This window comes from Jatropha curcas, unplaced genomic scaffold (genome assembly GCF_041381405.1).
Source record: "Jatropha curcas cultivar XTBG-Jc1 unplaced genomic scaffold, XTBG_Jcur_1.0 HiC_scaffold_127_pilon, whole genome shotgun sequence".
NCBI classification, from domain to species: domain Eukaryota; kingdom Viridiplantae; phylum Streptophyta; class Magnoliopsida; order Malpighiales; family Euphorbiaceae; genus Jatropha; species Jatropha curcas.
In genome coordinates this window covers 18,078-34,407 of record NW_028322372.1, presented here as the reverse complement: position 1 = coordinate 34,407, position 16,330 = coordinate 18,078, and the positions used below count along the sequence as shown (strand labels likewise).

The following is a 16,330-nucleotide window of genomic DNA, read 5'->3' as shown; positions in this document are numbered from 1 at the left end:
TAAGTATTTATTTTATTGAACACTAGAGTATGTCCCTAATTGTTCTTGTAACATTTGTGTAAACTAAATTATTATATAAAATAATGTAAATATTTTGAATATATAAGGAAAGACCATGAAAAAATAATTTAAGAATTTTTAATACCAAAATAAATTTATTTTCTCAAAGATGTAACATGGATAGACATTTAATATAATACATGATATTTTCTTTTAAAAGAACAGCAATACGAATATATTATTTTTTAATAAATATATATGATAATTAGACATTTGAAAATTTTTATATTTTATTTAATGAATTTATTTTTTAAATATTTGCCTCTATTTTTATTATAATTAAAAATATTTTATTTAGGAGATAGATAAAAAAAAAAGAAAAAAAAGTGCCATTGTTACAAGCATTTCAAAAATTTTAAATTTTTTCTTTTAAAATTTATTGTTAAATAAAATGAACATATTTATTAGGTAATATTATAGGATGACGAACAGTTGAAAATTTTAATTTTAAAAATATATGTAATAATTTATTGTTATATCTATGTATCTATATATATTGAAACATATTTATTAGGTAATATTGTAGTTATAATAAATTTTAGATATATGGCGATATAAATTAAGCTCGAACGTGTATGTATATGCACACTGCTATTTTATTAATTAATGTTATATTCACATTAATCTTATATAAAATTTATTTTAATATTATAAAAATCTAAATAATATAAGACAAAAAATTATAGTCGACATTTAATATTAAAAATAAAAAGAGAATAAATAACAAGTAAAAAATGAAAAAAAAAATTTGAATGAGTACAAATAACGAGTATAGTTAATGTGCAACGCACGTTATAAAAAGACTAGTGTTATAAAATAATAGAAAAATAGGGAGAGAAATAAAGGGAGAATAGAGAGAATAAAACCATACAAGAGTATGTTTATTATTGATGAGAAGTCACATATATATAATTACATAAATGGAACCCTAATAGAATCCTACATAAATCAAGAAGATAAATTTCTCAATAATTAAGCATACAGACATCTAGCTCATATAAGACATCTACTTATTTCATAACATTTCCCCTTGAATGTCCATTCTTCAAAGAATATGCCTCGTTAAAACCTTACTAAGAAAAAACCCTATAGGAAAAAAATCTTAGTGAAGGAAAACGAGTACATTATTTTTTTATTAAATACGCGTTGAAATACTCCTTCATTATAAACATTTATCAGAAAAATCCAGTGGAAAAAAAATCTTGATTAAAGGGAAAAAATAGTACAGTGTGTATTTACTCACCTGATGAAGATAAATCTTGAGATCTTTGAGTTTATGCATTTCAATTTTTATGCAGTAGTCCCTCAACACTTATGATAGAAAACTTGTAATAGAAAAACTTGTAATAGAAAGTGTTTGATGAGCAAATCAACAATGTCATTGTTTGAATGATTGAACTTCAATATCACAATTCTCCATGTAATATCGTAGGAATTTCTCTCTGCAAAATTAGACTGCACGTACTTAAATAAACACATTTTTGTCTTTCTTCATGAGTTGTTAAAATTTCTTTATGGTTAAAAGAAGTGGTAGCAATACTTCGTTTCTTGAATGCGATAAAATAATTTTACCTCCACATGTGAATGAATAACTTGTTTATAATCTAACATAATGTGGATTAGACAAGTAACTTGCATTTTCATAGCCAATCAAAACTGATTTTAACATGTTAGTTATAATATAACTCTATTTAATTTCTTCATATCCAGGAAGAACTATATCTTACTAATAAAATTTATAAAAATCAAGATACATTAGCGTATGAGTAGTAAGATATATTAGCGTCTTTATTACACTAAGATATGATATTTCAGATCTAAGAGTTCTTCATAATTTTCTCAAAGTGAAAAATGGTCATCTTCTCGACCTCACTATTATCCACATAAAATTATTTGAACAACTTATTCATATATATGGATTCATAGGCAAAATTTCATTTATGAAATGCTCGATCTTCAATTGAGACAAAACTTTATATTTTCAATGTCTTTCATCTCAAACTCTTGCCTTAAGAAATTTATAATCTTTGGAAGCTCTTAAGGGGTTCAATAATGTTCATAAACCAAACAATGACAAATTCATATTCAAACATCTCTATAAAAATTCTTGATCATATGATAATATTATTAAAATATCCTTTCAACATGTATTCACTAATCAAGAGATTATCTTACTCATGATAGTATATAAAGTAAATATCAAAAGTATACTTTCAATAATAAAATATTATAAAAAGAATATAATCATAAAATAATATAATATTTTCTTAGCTATAAATATCATTAAGGCAAGTATACCATATGTATTGAGATTTCTTTAATCCATATAGAAATCTTGAATATATTTCTCAGGGTCTCGATTTGCTTGTTTCAAGCATTTTTTCAGTATTACATGGATATCATTATCCACTAATCCATATAGAGCTCTATACAAGTTGATTGAATAAATTTTCTTGAGAATTTAACTTTATGCTTCAAGCAACTAGAATCCTTCAAGGATTTTCATATAGATATCTACATCAAGTTAGCATATAAATAGGCAGTCATTAACTCATTAGATGCATTTCGAATTTTCATAAATTGCCAGACTAATTAAATATCAAATTATAATTGTATCCACTATATAAGGGTATTTATTCTCATACTCAATGCTAGTTTTTGTGAAAAAATTATGTAACAAATTTTCTTTATATCTCATGACCCCATTTCAATTTCGCACAAATACGTATTTGTATTCTACTTGCTTGACATCTCTTGATGCCCATATTAAACTTTCAAAGTTTACTTTTCAAGTAAATTAAATACCATATGTGTCGTTTTATTTTGGCCAATCAATTCTAGATCTATGTCCTCTAATAGACTATATGCTCAAGATTGTCATCATCTTTCACAATTGCAAGCGCTATATTTATCATTGACATTTATTTTATATTGGTTATATACTTGTCCTGACATGACATAATTTATAGAGATCTCATAATCTTTATTAATTTCAGATACCTAAATTTCTTTGGGAAACTTATTAGTCATGTCTAGAAACTTCTTCCACAATTTGCTCTTCTAGAGCTTAACCATCTTAAATATTTGCTCCTTTCCTTTTCTAAGATTTTTATCCTTGGAACCGATTAGTCTACCACGCTTCTGGCATGCCTTAGACTCATTAGCATAGTCAGTTTGTCCTTTAGAGACTTTAATTCTAATAGGAGTATTTTGCAGCTAGAATATCAGATTTAATTATCTTCTTTTGGATCAATAAATATATCTGGCAATTAAGTTGCAATATCCTGCAATTGAATTATCTTTTAAACTTTTAAAAGTACATTGCCTTACATAAGGATCAACATATAATAACGATAATTCTTTTCCAACTAATTTATTCTCCTAGTTGCTTGTCAGGATGCATAAATATTAACAAATTTGGCTATAAATAACTTTCTTGTTTGAAAGTTCTAGATATTTAATCATAAATGTAAATTCACACCGACATTTTTTCCAAGACCCATCTTAGTGCGTTATGGTGGAGCAATTAGAATATATACCGCACATTTAAAAATTCTTCGATGGGTAATATTTGATTCGTGATCCAAAATCAATTATAAAGGGGAGAACATATAATAATTTGTTGGTTTGATGCGAGTATATCCCTCTACAAAAATATGGTGCTTTGTCCTCATAATAGCTGTGTTACAATTAATTGCAATCATTTAATAAATGATTATATTAAATCATTTTGAGTATAAATAAAAACAACAATTGGTTGTCCTATAATTATTTCAATCAACACATGCCATAATCATTAAAAGCTTAATGTATAAATTCAGTAGATAAATTCTCAAGATAAATCTGGAAAATGTATTTTTAATAAATAATCATGCAAACTTTAGGTTGCATGTTGGCAATAATCTTTGCAAATCTCAGGTTGCAAATTAACAATAATAATAATAATATTTTGGATGCATCCACCAAATATCTAAATAATTCACATGATGAATGAACTACTTGTCATGCTAATTCTATATATTTAATTCTATTTATATAATGAAGTTATCCCAAAATAAAATTCAATTCAACCCCTAAACCTAATTTTAACCCCTAATTTATACATGCAGATTCTTGAAACTTAATAGGTCTCCAAAAAGTAAATCAAGTCATCACTCAATCTTCAACTCCTATCCCCAATCCTAGATCAATATCTATATTTATTTATAACGAAAAAGTAAAAAAAATAAAAAAAATTATTTCTTCCAGCTAAGTAAAAGAAAAGAAATGAAAAAGTAATTTGAATTATTTAAAAACAACATGAGCCAAAATATTAGTGGTAATCACTTTAGCTATAGTGTCAGTATTACTTACATGGTGCATTAGAAAAATGAACATATTCATATATACATGAAATAGCCTTAAAATTAATTTTCATAGATTTCTTATTTAAAAACTAAAATTTTAATATCAACTAATGAGATTGTACAATAAAATATTTTATTATTGCTTAATCGGACCTCTAAACTAGTTTCAAATCATCAAAACCAAGTGAATATCGGATTAAATCCTGATGTGGACCAAATTCGGTTCAAATCGAACCAGAATGATCCAGAAAACCCTAGAGTATGTTAGAAATTTCCTTTTTTCTTTCTTTTCTTTCTTTTTCTTCTTCTTCTTTCTTTCTTCCTTAGTCTAGTGATAGACCCATAGCTACCTCTTTCTCCCTCTCTTCGATTTTTTGGCCACCACTTGAGCTAGCCGATGCGACCTTCTCTTCGTCGTCGCACCGCTAGCTTCTCTCGCTCGGTTCTCATCTCTGATGAATGCTGCGAGTAAGCGAGCTGTGATCTTTCCTTATCAAACGGTGCAGCAGTGCCTCCACCAATTTTCGACAATCTCATCACAGTCGAATGACTCCAACAGCTCCCTTATCGACGTGTAACTCTTCTCTGTCTTTGTTTGTTTCCAAATAGCGCGACAAATAAGTCGAGCCCGTTCCGGCCAATTAGAGGGCTGATCTCATCCAACCAATGCAAGAAATGGATTGTTGAGTGAAATCCGAGCTAGGTGGTGTGAAGAGCGCTCGATTCTGAGCAGCCAGGGTTTCCCGGCAACCTTGGATGATGGCACTGGTAGCTGCTCGGTGACCGGCCAGCGAGTCTCCAGCGAGACCCTAGGAGGTAGAAACATGGGATTTATGTACTGGACTCCAATCCGAAATTCGATTTAATCGGTATATTCTAAGATTCAATTTGTTAAACTAAATGTAAATTTCAAGTTTAGAAATTGTTGTTATTAATTAAATTAGTTTTGATTAAAATAATTAAGGGTTAAGGATAAAGTAAGGTTTTATCAAATTAAAGCAAATTATAGTTGCTACCATGTGAATAAATTGAGAATTTGATAAATATGAAGTTAACGAGGATTTTAGAATAATTAAGTAAAGCATATAAATTAATAAGTGTATTAAGTTACTAATATTCGGATAAGTGGAAAGTCCTATTGTATGGAAAATGCTATCAGAAGTATCGACAAGATTTATATTAATTCTGTAATTTATTATTTAAGAAAAGTCATATATTTAATGCAGTCCTTCCTTTATATTTATGTTTTATCTAGATCGTCCGAGTTTGTCTACCACTCCTGCTAGTTAAAACCGAATCAAAGCTTAATTTATCTCTTATCACTGTGAGTAATAACAAATAGCGCATACCATTATCTTCATGCATACATCATTCATTTTATACCCTATAGATATATATTTAATATTTAGCCCTTATCTCCACGTATTAGTATGATATTATTAAAATACAATTATTATTATCATCATCTACTTTATAAATATACTATTACAATTATATGACTACTATATATTATACACACCATGACTATATTCATGTATTGCATAATGATTATCGATGAGATATATTATATTGAATAAATTGCTTGGATTACTTGTGATGTGATAATGATGTGCCTTGTATCCAGGTGGAATTGGGATGAAGTGGGTTAGCATGGGATTGTAATCACAGTCTGGAACTGTTGGCCATGTATAGGAGATCTGCGCCCCTATGTGCACCTGATGAAATATGATATGAATGATATGGAAAAATCCCAGGTTGGCCTCCTGTCGGTAATGAAAAGAAAGAGAGAATGGAAAAATAATGAGAGGACTGGTCAAGTGAGGATTAGATTGGTTGGCCATATAAGGAGATCGGCTCCCCGGTGCACACATATGAGAGGATAGGCCATGTAACAGTCTAATTTTCTTTTAGTATCGGTAATAGTGATTTACCGGTCTGTGAATAGTACCATCAGTCTAGGACTTGGTATTATTTTAGTCCGGAAAAATTACTATGCATATTTAATATTTTATTTACTATTTTTGGAGCATGTTTGCATGATTTAGGCGGGTAGAAAATATTTCATGAATATTATTGGAGAGTTGATGTATTACATGTATATTATTTCTAGTGTGGTATATGAAGAAATAAATGAGGAATTATTTTAATGGAGTTAATTTAATTAATTGGTGGAGTGAAATCATAAGTAGAAGAGAATTATTTGAGGAATATTTAGAGCCATTGGATGCGATTACTTTCGTATGTCTAATTCCAAACACTTGTAGCTCACTTTATGAGTTAAATATCAAAACTGGTTCTGTTATGGTGTCTTACCTATATATCCGAAATGATTGTCCATTTTGACCATGAAAATGGCAAAATAATGTCTTATGTTCTTCATAAAAGTTGTATCTCTACTTCTTAGCTTTCTAAATTATCCTCTTGTGTCCAATTTGGAGATACATAGCTCAACATATGGCTGAAACACTTAAACTGACTCTATTGTGTCGGGCCACATGCATCACTAAAATGCGTGCCCATTTTGACCACTATAATGACAAGATTAGGTTCTAAGTTCTTCATAAAAGTTGTTTCCCTATGTCTTGAGACTTCTCTCGTTCTATATTGGTTTAATTTGAGTGTTTGGTTAAGCAGGAATTCAATAAACATTGAACTTGGTTTTGCTGAATGAGATCTGATCTGTTGGTCTGTGTTCCTAGCTTTTTTTTTGCTATCTTACCGATTGATCTGGTTGTGGTCCCTTCATAACATTTGTAGCATTTTGTCTTAGCTTTCTAATGAATCTGTTTTCATTCAATTTGGGAACCCATAACTCAAGTTATGTTTGAAAAACCCAGCAAAGGTCAAGTTTATGAAAATGCCGAAAATTTCTTGATTTATGTACTTTTATACTATATTAAATATATATGTACTATCTTAAAAAGAATGTGGTAATTTTGTAAGTTGTAAGTTGAGAAATTTTGAAATGATGGGTATTAAGTAAGGAAGTTTTTGGCTTAAGAATTTTGAGTAAGTAATAAAGTTCTTTGTGAAAGAATGATTTTGATTTGGGCTCTATTATGCATGGTTGAAATGTGGTATAATGAGATTGATTTTGTTATATGAAGCTATGATCATATGCTAGGGTGGCGCTAACATAGGCAGACGTGCTTATTTGTGTGATGGGGATGGCGCTTTCATAGGCCACGATTATGTGATGGGGGTGGCGCTAACATAGGCCGCGATCAAATCTGCTTATGTTCATTCTGTATTAGTACGAGCCTTAACTAAAAAATGAATATATTTGTATTTATAATCGTCTTATTGCTTTCCAAGTGTTGGCCATGTGCGAGAATGACTTGTCGGGGATTTTGTGACGCCATTGACCAATCTCCATTTGATGTGATTACTTGAAGGTGATATTATTTATAGATGCTGATGTTGTGATATGCGCTTGATCGAAGGTGTGTTCATTGCATAAATATGGAAAGCATCCTGTGTGATTATTTGGGCTACGCATTATTTATTATTATTCACTTAATTTTATAAAACTCATCTGTAACACCCCATTTTTTCTGTGTCTGAAATAGTAAGTTACTGGTCTGTGAATATTATCATCGGTCCGAGAATAAATATTATTTTTGTCCGGAAAAATTACTATGTATGTTTAATATTTTCTTTAATATTTTTGGAGTATGTATACATTATTTTTATGGGTAGAAAGTAAGTAATGAATATTTTTTTGGAGAAATTAGAGAATTAGTGAATAGTGAATTATGTTGTTATATTAATTAAAGAAATTAGAGAAATTATTTTTATGGAGTAAATTTGAGATGGTGTTATATTAATTAAGGAAATTAGAGGAATTATTTTTAAGGATTAAATTTAAGAATTTTTATGGAGATAAATAATATTTTGAAGGAATTTAATTTGGAGAATATTTGTAGCCATTAGATTGAATTACATTGCTCAATCCTAGCCATCCAATTTTGGTGAAAGGACCAAAGTACCCTTTAGTCAACTCCATTATTTGAGCAACATGTTTTCTTCCTCTTCCTATCCATCTAACGTGAACTTCTTTCTTCTTCTCCTCCATTTTAACTTGAGCCTCTCTTTCTCTTCTCTTTGTTTTCTTCACTTATACTCACTAAATCCACCAATTTGACACCATTCAACTTGATCTAATTAATCAATCTTTGAGATTAAAGCTTGAGAAATGATATTTGGTGAATAATTTCAGGTAATTTGGAGGACAAAGGGTGGATAACTTCCTACCAAAGACAAGGGAAAACTAAGGCATCAAGAGTCTTATTTAAGCTTGTTAGAGCTTATGTTTAAGGTAAGTGTTCATAAATCCTCTTACCTTGTTTAAATTTTTGATTTTGTGAAGTTTATACTATTTTGTGAAAATTGGAAATTTTATATGAAATAATTTGATTATTGACTTTTGGTGGTATACATGTGTTCTTGGGAGATTTCTAAGCATACTTATATGTTGAATTGATGAGGAAAACATTTTCTTCTTCATCCTCCAAGAGTGGCAGAACCTATTGATGAATAAGGCCTTAAGTTTTCTTGTAATTCTTTGAGGATTTGTGATCTTAAGATGATATTTGATGAGTATTGAGTATGTGGTAGAAATCTCTACCTTGTATATGATTTAAGTAAGCTGAAATTAGGACAAAGTGTTTTTGGGTGTGATTAAGGACTGTTTTTCGATCCTTTTGATTTTCCATTGGTTTCTGAGTCCTTCATGAAAGTTTTAGGTCTACTTCTTATCTTTCCAACCCATCCTCTTGTGTCCAATTTGGATATATATAGCTCAACTTATGGCTAAAACACCTAAACTAACTCTGTTATGACGGGCCACATGCATTACTGAATTGAGTGCCCATTTTGACCACTATAATGGTAATATTATGTTCTGAGTTCTTCATAACAGTTGTTTTCCTGTGTCTTGAGACTTCTCTGGTTTTGGATTGGTTTGATTTGAGTGTTTGGATAAGTAGAAATTTGATAAACATTGAAATTAGTTCGGCTGAATCAGGTCTAGACTGTTGGTCTGTGTTCCTAGCTTTTGTTTGCCATCTTAAAGATTGATCTGGGCTGTGGTCCCTTCATAACATTTGGAGTATTTTGTCTTAGCTTTCTAATGAATCAAACATCACTCAATTTGGAGACACAGAACTTAAGTTATGTCTTAAAAACCCAGCAAAGGTCAAGATTATATTAATGCTGGAAATTTTCTATGTCTTAACTCATAGGTTTATTTGGATAAAAGTATGTATAAATCATGTGTGATGAAGTTCTCTTGATTATTTGTGTGGTTTAGCATTTACTTGACAATAAGTTTGACAAGTGTTGTAGTGGATATGTTGAAATGGATATAAATTGAAAAAGTGTGGAATTGGTTTAGATAATGCATGATGAGGGTTGAAATTGATACTTTTGTGCATAAGAATTGTGTTAGCCTGCTTGATTGGAGAAGGAAATTCCTCCCCTTGGTACCACCTTAGTGTAGTAAAGCTTACTTAATTATTTTATATATATGATATAAATATGATTATTTGATAACTTTTATATATTTAGAGTTTTAACAAAGAAATGGGTATTTAAGGTGTATGTGCTTTGAATTTTGAATAAGAAAGTTTTAAAAGAAAAGGAATTTATGATAAATTTCCTATATTGAGTAATTATGTTTAAGTATATGAGTTACTTAAGTTCTAAAGTAAGCTTACATGTATGATTTCATATGATAAGAAATTGTCTATGTTAAGTAATTATGTTTAAGTATGATTCTAAAGTAAGCCTGCATTATGAATTTAAGAAGACTAAAGAATAAGACAAGTTTTCTGATAAGTGATATGAAGAAAGAATTAAAACAAGGATTTTGGGCTCTAATATACTTAGTGTGAATTTGATGCGTGATTTGATTTTTATTCTGTCTGATGAGCATGCTCGGCATTTGATGCCATTCTGATAAGAAGCTATGATCATATGCTAGACACGTGGGTGTCTTCTGTTCTGTTAGGGCGGACGCGCTCTATATATATTCTGAATCTGATGGCGACCTAAGGCCATTCTGAATCTGTTCTGAAAACTTATCTGCTTCTCTTTCTCCTAAGTGTATGCGAGCCCTATGGAAAATATCTGTAATACAATTAAACGAATGAGATCATATTATTTTAGTAAACATTACTTTGGAAATTACTGATTATGTTATCAAATGAATTTTCAAAGCATGATATTTCGATACATAGTATTAAAAATAAAGAGTATATGTATTGGTATAATGTTTAAGTAATGAATTTATGATTTGAAAGAATTAAATTATTTATGTTAATAATTATAAGTTTATTTGAAGGAACCAAAGTATTTATGATGATAAAATGTCTTAAGTAAAGGATTTATGGTATAAAGAATTAAATTCTTTATGTTATTAATTACTAGTATATGTGCTATTTGTTTTGCTATAAATGGAAATGTATGTTGAATTTTAATGCATTTATGATTGTAAATAATTTTATGAAATTTGTTTTAAAGTAAGTTGCTATCGCAACTTGGTAAGTATGTGAATTATGAGCACCACTGAGTTTTATAATCAGCGCGTCGATTTTTATCACGCGTAGGTTGAAGATGTTGTTGCTACTTGAAGATTAGAAGAATAGTCTCAAAGCAGAAGTGACTAATTTGGGAGTAGTCGATTGAGATTTATATAATGAAGAATTATGGCATGTATAATTGTTACATTTCCAGATATTATGTTATTTGAAATATAATTGAAGTATGTAATTATAAAGTATTTTGATGTATATATTTGGAGAGAAGAATAAGATTTATTAAATGATTGAATATGAAATATTTGAAGTCAGTTGATATGATTAGTTCATTAAAACTTGATAGATATAATGAATGCAATTAATTGATGGATCTAAAATACTATTGAGGATTTATTCAATTATGAAAATATAAAAGTGTTGTTATATTATAAAGATTATTTGGAGATGTTGGAAGTTTAGAGTTTAATTGGGAGTATTTTGTATTCACATGTTTGGCGAGCTCAGTTTTTAAAGGGATATTCTTACAATATTTCTGTACGAATTTTCCCAATGTATATAAAAAAAAATGCAAGGAAAATGAAATGAAATCGCTATTATAAAAATAAAAAAAAAATTTACTCGCTAAACTTGTGAATACTCAGTTACTTCTAATTCATAATTTTAGTTTTATGATTTATATGTTAAGTTAAGACGGTGTCTCCGGCACCGAATGTGGCATCCGCCGTCGGGTCTCTCGGGACTGGGTGGCGGGTGTTACATTTAGTGGTATCAGAGCATAGGTTTAGGCAGTTCTCGGACTATCTGTGTATATGTGTAGGAATTTATCTATTTTGAGGTGAGAGTATGAGTAATTTAAGTTAAATACATGCCATATTGGTTTGAATTGGAAACAACCAGCCATTGGAGCATGGTGTTGTGGTAAATGGAGTATGTTATTGAGGTTCCTACTGATGATTAATGGTTATATCCTTCTGGACCATTTGAATGAATTATTCTTGGAGGAAATTCTTAGAGAATAATGGATAGGGATTCGATGTAGTGGTTATTGGAGATGAGATATTATTGAGGCGTTAAGGATTTGAGCTCTTTTTCTCGAGTTGATATGATTTCTAAGTGGTATAAATATATTTGAGATTTGACTTTTTAACATATGAATTTTGTTTATTTATTTTGAATCCATAAGAAGCATATTGTTTTTATGTTGCTTATGGACAAATGATGTTGCTATGAGGATTTTTTTTTTTCCTTCTATTGAATCCTTTGGATATAGAAAAAAAAATTTTGTTTTATAAATGAAAATGAATTCATTTGTATAGATTCATGAACTGTGAAGTATATTGGTTTACGAATTAAACATGAAAATAAGATTTATATATAATTTAAGTGTGTAAGATGAAGTGTGAACTTGTATTGTTGTGTGGGTAAGAAGGTCTGTTAAGTTATGCATGATAAAGATTATAAGTATTAAGTTGAAGTTAAATGATGAAAGTATGATATGTGTATTGAATACTTGTTAAATGTGAAATGCATACATAAAATGCATGAACGTGTGTAAATGTGCCTGTGGAAGGAGTATATGAGAATGAGTTGCTAGTATTATCTAATAAGAAAAATAAAGGATTCGGATTCAAGGACAATAGAATCTAGTTAATTAGAGTATTGAATTTAGTATATGTATTTGATGAAGTTACATGATTTTGGTTAATGGAATTTATTATGACTATTGAGATAAGCATTTTTCTGGATAGAATATATATATTAATTGATGTAGTTACATAAATGATATTATAAGGTTTAAATGATGAATGATTTGATGTGCTTTGAAATAATAATGGGTGATGAGTATTTTTCATAAGAAATAATGTTGGTGGAATGAATCATTATTTAAAGCCATTTATGAGAAGTGAATTCTAATTATGAGAAATAATTACTACTTGGTGGAGTAAAATATATTCTGGTATTCATTAGCTATTTTTCAAATGTATGAATATGGGGAATAATATGAATTCCTATGGTTATAAGAAAAGTAAATTGTGATTCTTAGTAGGAAATAAATTGCTTTAATCTTTATGTGCCTAGTAGTGGTGTATGAATTGAGGCATCTTATGGTTTAATATGGTATAAATATGAATTAAATTCAATGAGATTTAGTCTTTTGATGTTTATTCTAAAGGTTATGTAAGTTATAAATAAGGATTTTTGTTTAATGGAGAGTTTACGATCCAAGAAAAAGTAAACGACTCCTATAAAGAAATTAAGATAATTATATAATCTTTAACAAATTAGGAATCATTGATTATTCAGATTTGATGGACATAGAAGTATACAAGATAAGAAGTTCTATATTTTGGGATTTCATGATTATGTAAAAAAAAAAAAAAAAAAAAAATTTGTGATTCGTATTGATCTCACTATGCGTATATGCGAATAAATTCTAAGCCAAAATGATTAAGAGTTTATAAAGATAGAAAAGATTGGTTAATAGTTAATAGGAGTATTTACAAGTCATGGAAGATTTATGGATTTATGTGAGATATCTATGATTAAAAAAAAAGTGCGAATTGCTATGAGTTAGTAAATTCTATTTGGATCGTTATGGATAAATGGTTAAGTTGGAATAGTCCATATGGCACATTGCATGAGTTGCATAACCTTATGATTGTGTATAAATACTTTTACGTATTGAGATTTGGAACTTTGGTATTATTTTTCTCTTGAGTGGACCTTGCAAGTATGCATGTATGACTCTATGTATGTATGCATGACAGTGTTTGAGATTAAGTATCACGATGGAATTAAGTTATTAACACTGTTATAAGAATAAGATATATGATCTCAGGAGAATACTGTTATGAGAATAAGCTATATGATCTTTATGTTAAGGATCTAATCGGTGTTATGCAAAATAAGTTTATGTATTTTAAATATGGAATGGTTAAATTTGCTATTATGGATGTTCAGTTGGAAGAATCATGTATAGAATATACGGATAGTAAGCACTAGTTGATTAAGGAAGAATAAACTAAATCGGAAAAATATTATGAGATTCGTAATTGCTAAATTCAAGTGAATTTCGAGGACGAAATTCTTTAAGGGGGGTAGAAATGTAACGCCCCATTTTTTCTGTGTCTGAAATAGTAAGTTACCGGTCTGTGAATAGTATCATCAGTCCGAGAATAAATATTATTTTTGTCCGGAAAAATTACTAGTATGTTTAATATTTTCTTTAATATTTTTGGAGTATGTATACATTATTTTTATGGGTAGAAAGTAAGTAATGAATATTTTTTTGGAGAAATTAGAGAATTAGTGAATAGTGAATTATGTTGTTATATTAATTAAAGAAATTAGAGAAATTATTTTTATGGAGTAAATTTGAGATGGTGTTATATTAATTAAGGAAATTAGAGGAATTATTTTTAAGGATTAAATTTAAGAATTTTTATGGAGATAAATAATATTTTGAAGGAATTTAATTTGGAGAATATTTGTAGCCATTAGATTGAATTACATTGCTCAATCCTAGCCATCCAATTTTGGTGAAAGGACCAAAGTACCCTTTAGTCAACTCCATTATTTGAGCAACATGTTTTCTTCCTCTTCCTATCCATCTAACGTGAACTTCTTTCTTCTTCTCCTCCATTTTAACTTGAGCCTCTCTTTCTCTTCTCTTTATTTTCTTCACTTATACTCACTAAATCCACCAATTTGACACCATTCAACTTGATCTAATTAATCAATCTTTGAGATTAAAGCTTGAGAAATGATATTTGGTGAATAATTTCAAGTAATTTGGAGGACAAAGGGTGGATAACTTCCTACCAAAGACAAGGGAAAACTAAGGCATCAAGAGTCTTATTTAAGCTTGTTAGAGCTTATGTTTAAGGTAAGTGTTCATAAATCCTCTTACCTTGTTTAAATTTTGATTTTGTGAAGTTTATACTATTTTGTGAAAATTGGAAATTTTATATGAAATAATTTGATTATTGAATTTTGGTGGTATACATGTGTTCTTGGGAGATTTCTAAGCATGCTTATATGTTGAATTGATGAGGAAAACATTTTCTTCTTCATCCTCCAAGAGTGGCAGAACCTATTGATGAATAAGGCCTTAAGTTTTCTTGTTATTCTTTGAGGATTTGTGATCTTAAGATGATATTTGATGAGTATTGAGTATGTGGTAGAAATCTCTACCTTGTATATGATTTAAGTAAGCTGAAATTAGGACAAAGTGTTTTTGGGTGTGATTAAGGACTGTTTTTCGATCCTTTTGATTTTCCATTGGTGCCTGAGTCCTTCATGAAAGTTTTAGGTCTACTTCTTAGCTTTCCAACCCATCCTCTTGTGTCCAATTTGGATATATATAGCTCAACTTATGGCTAAAACACCTAAACTAACTCTGTTATGACGGGCCACATGCATTACTGAATTGAGTGCCCATTTTGACCACTATAATGGTAATATTATGTTCTGAGTTCTTCATAACAGTTGTTTCCCTGTGTCTTGAGACTTCTCTGGTTTTGGATTGGTTTGATTTGAGTGTTTGGATAAGTAGGAATTTGATAAACATTGAAATTAGTTCGGCTGAATCAGGTCTAGACTGTTGGTCTGTGTTCCTAGCTTTTGTTTGCCATCTTAAAGATTGATCTGGGCTGTGGTCCCTTCATAACATTTGTAGTATTTTGTCTTAGCTTTCTAATGAATCAAACATCACTCAATTTGGAGACACAGAACTTAAGTTATGTCTTAAAAACCCAGCAAAGGTCAAGATTATATTAATGCTGGAAATTTTCTATGTCTTAACTCATAGGTTTATTTGGATAAAAGTATGTATAAATCATGTGTGATGAAGTTCTCTTGATTATTTGTGTGGTTTAGCATTTACTTGACAATAAGTTTGACAAGTGTTGTAGTGGATATGTTGAAATGGATATAAATTGAAAAAGTGTGGAATTGGTTTAGATAATGCATGATGAGGGTTGAAATTGATACTTTTGTGCATAAGAATTGTGTTAGCCTGCTTGATTGGAGAAGGAAATTCCTCCCCTTGGTACCACCTTAGTGTAGTAAAGCTTACTTAATTATTTTATATATATGATATAAATATGATTATTTGATAACTTTTATATATTTAGAGTTTTAACAAAGAAATGGGTATTTAAGGTGTATGTGCTTTGAATTTTGAATAAGAAAGTTTTAAAAGAAAAGGAATTTATGATAAATTTCCTATATTGAGTAATTATGTTTAAGTATATGAGTTACTTAAGTTCTAAAGTAAGCTTACATGTATGATTTCATATGATAAGAAATTGTCTATGTTAAGTAATTATGTTTAAGTATGATTCTAAAGTAAGCTTGCATTATGAATTTAAGAAGACTAAAGAA

The 16,330-nt window shown here is 29.3% G+C and overlaps 1 long non-coding RNA gene across 1 annotated transcript; it reads left to right on the top strand.

Moving 5' to 3' along the window:
• The first annotated feature begins 8,120 nt into the window (after positions 1-8,120).
• LOC149492075 (uncharacterized) lies at positions 8,121-11,244 on the top strand. Its single transcript, XR_016319153.1, has 2 exons — positions 8,121-8,724; positions 11,015-11,244. It is a non-coding gene; the product is annotated as an uncharacterized LOC149492075 (long non-coding RNA).
• Positions 11,245-16,330: the final 5,086 nt, after the last annotated feature.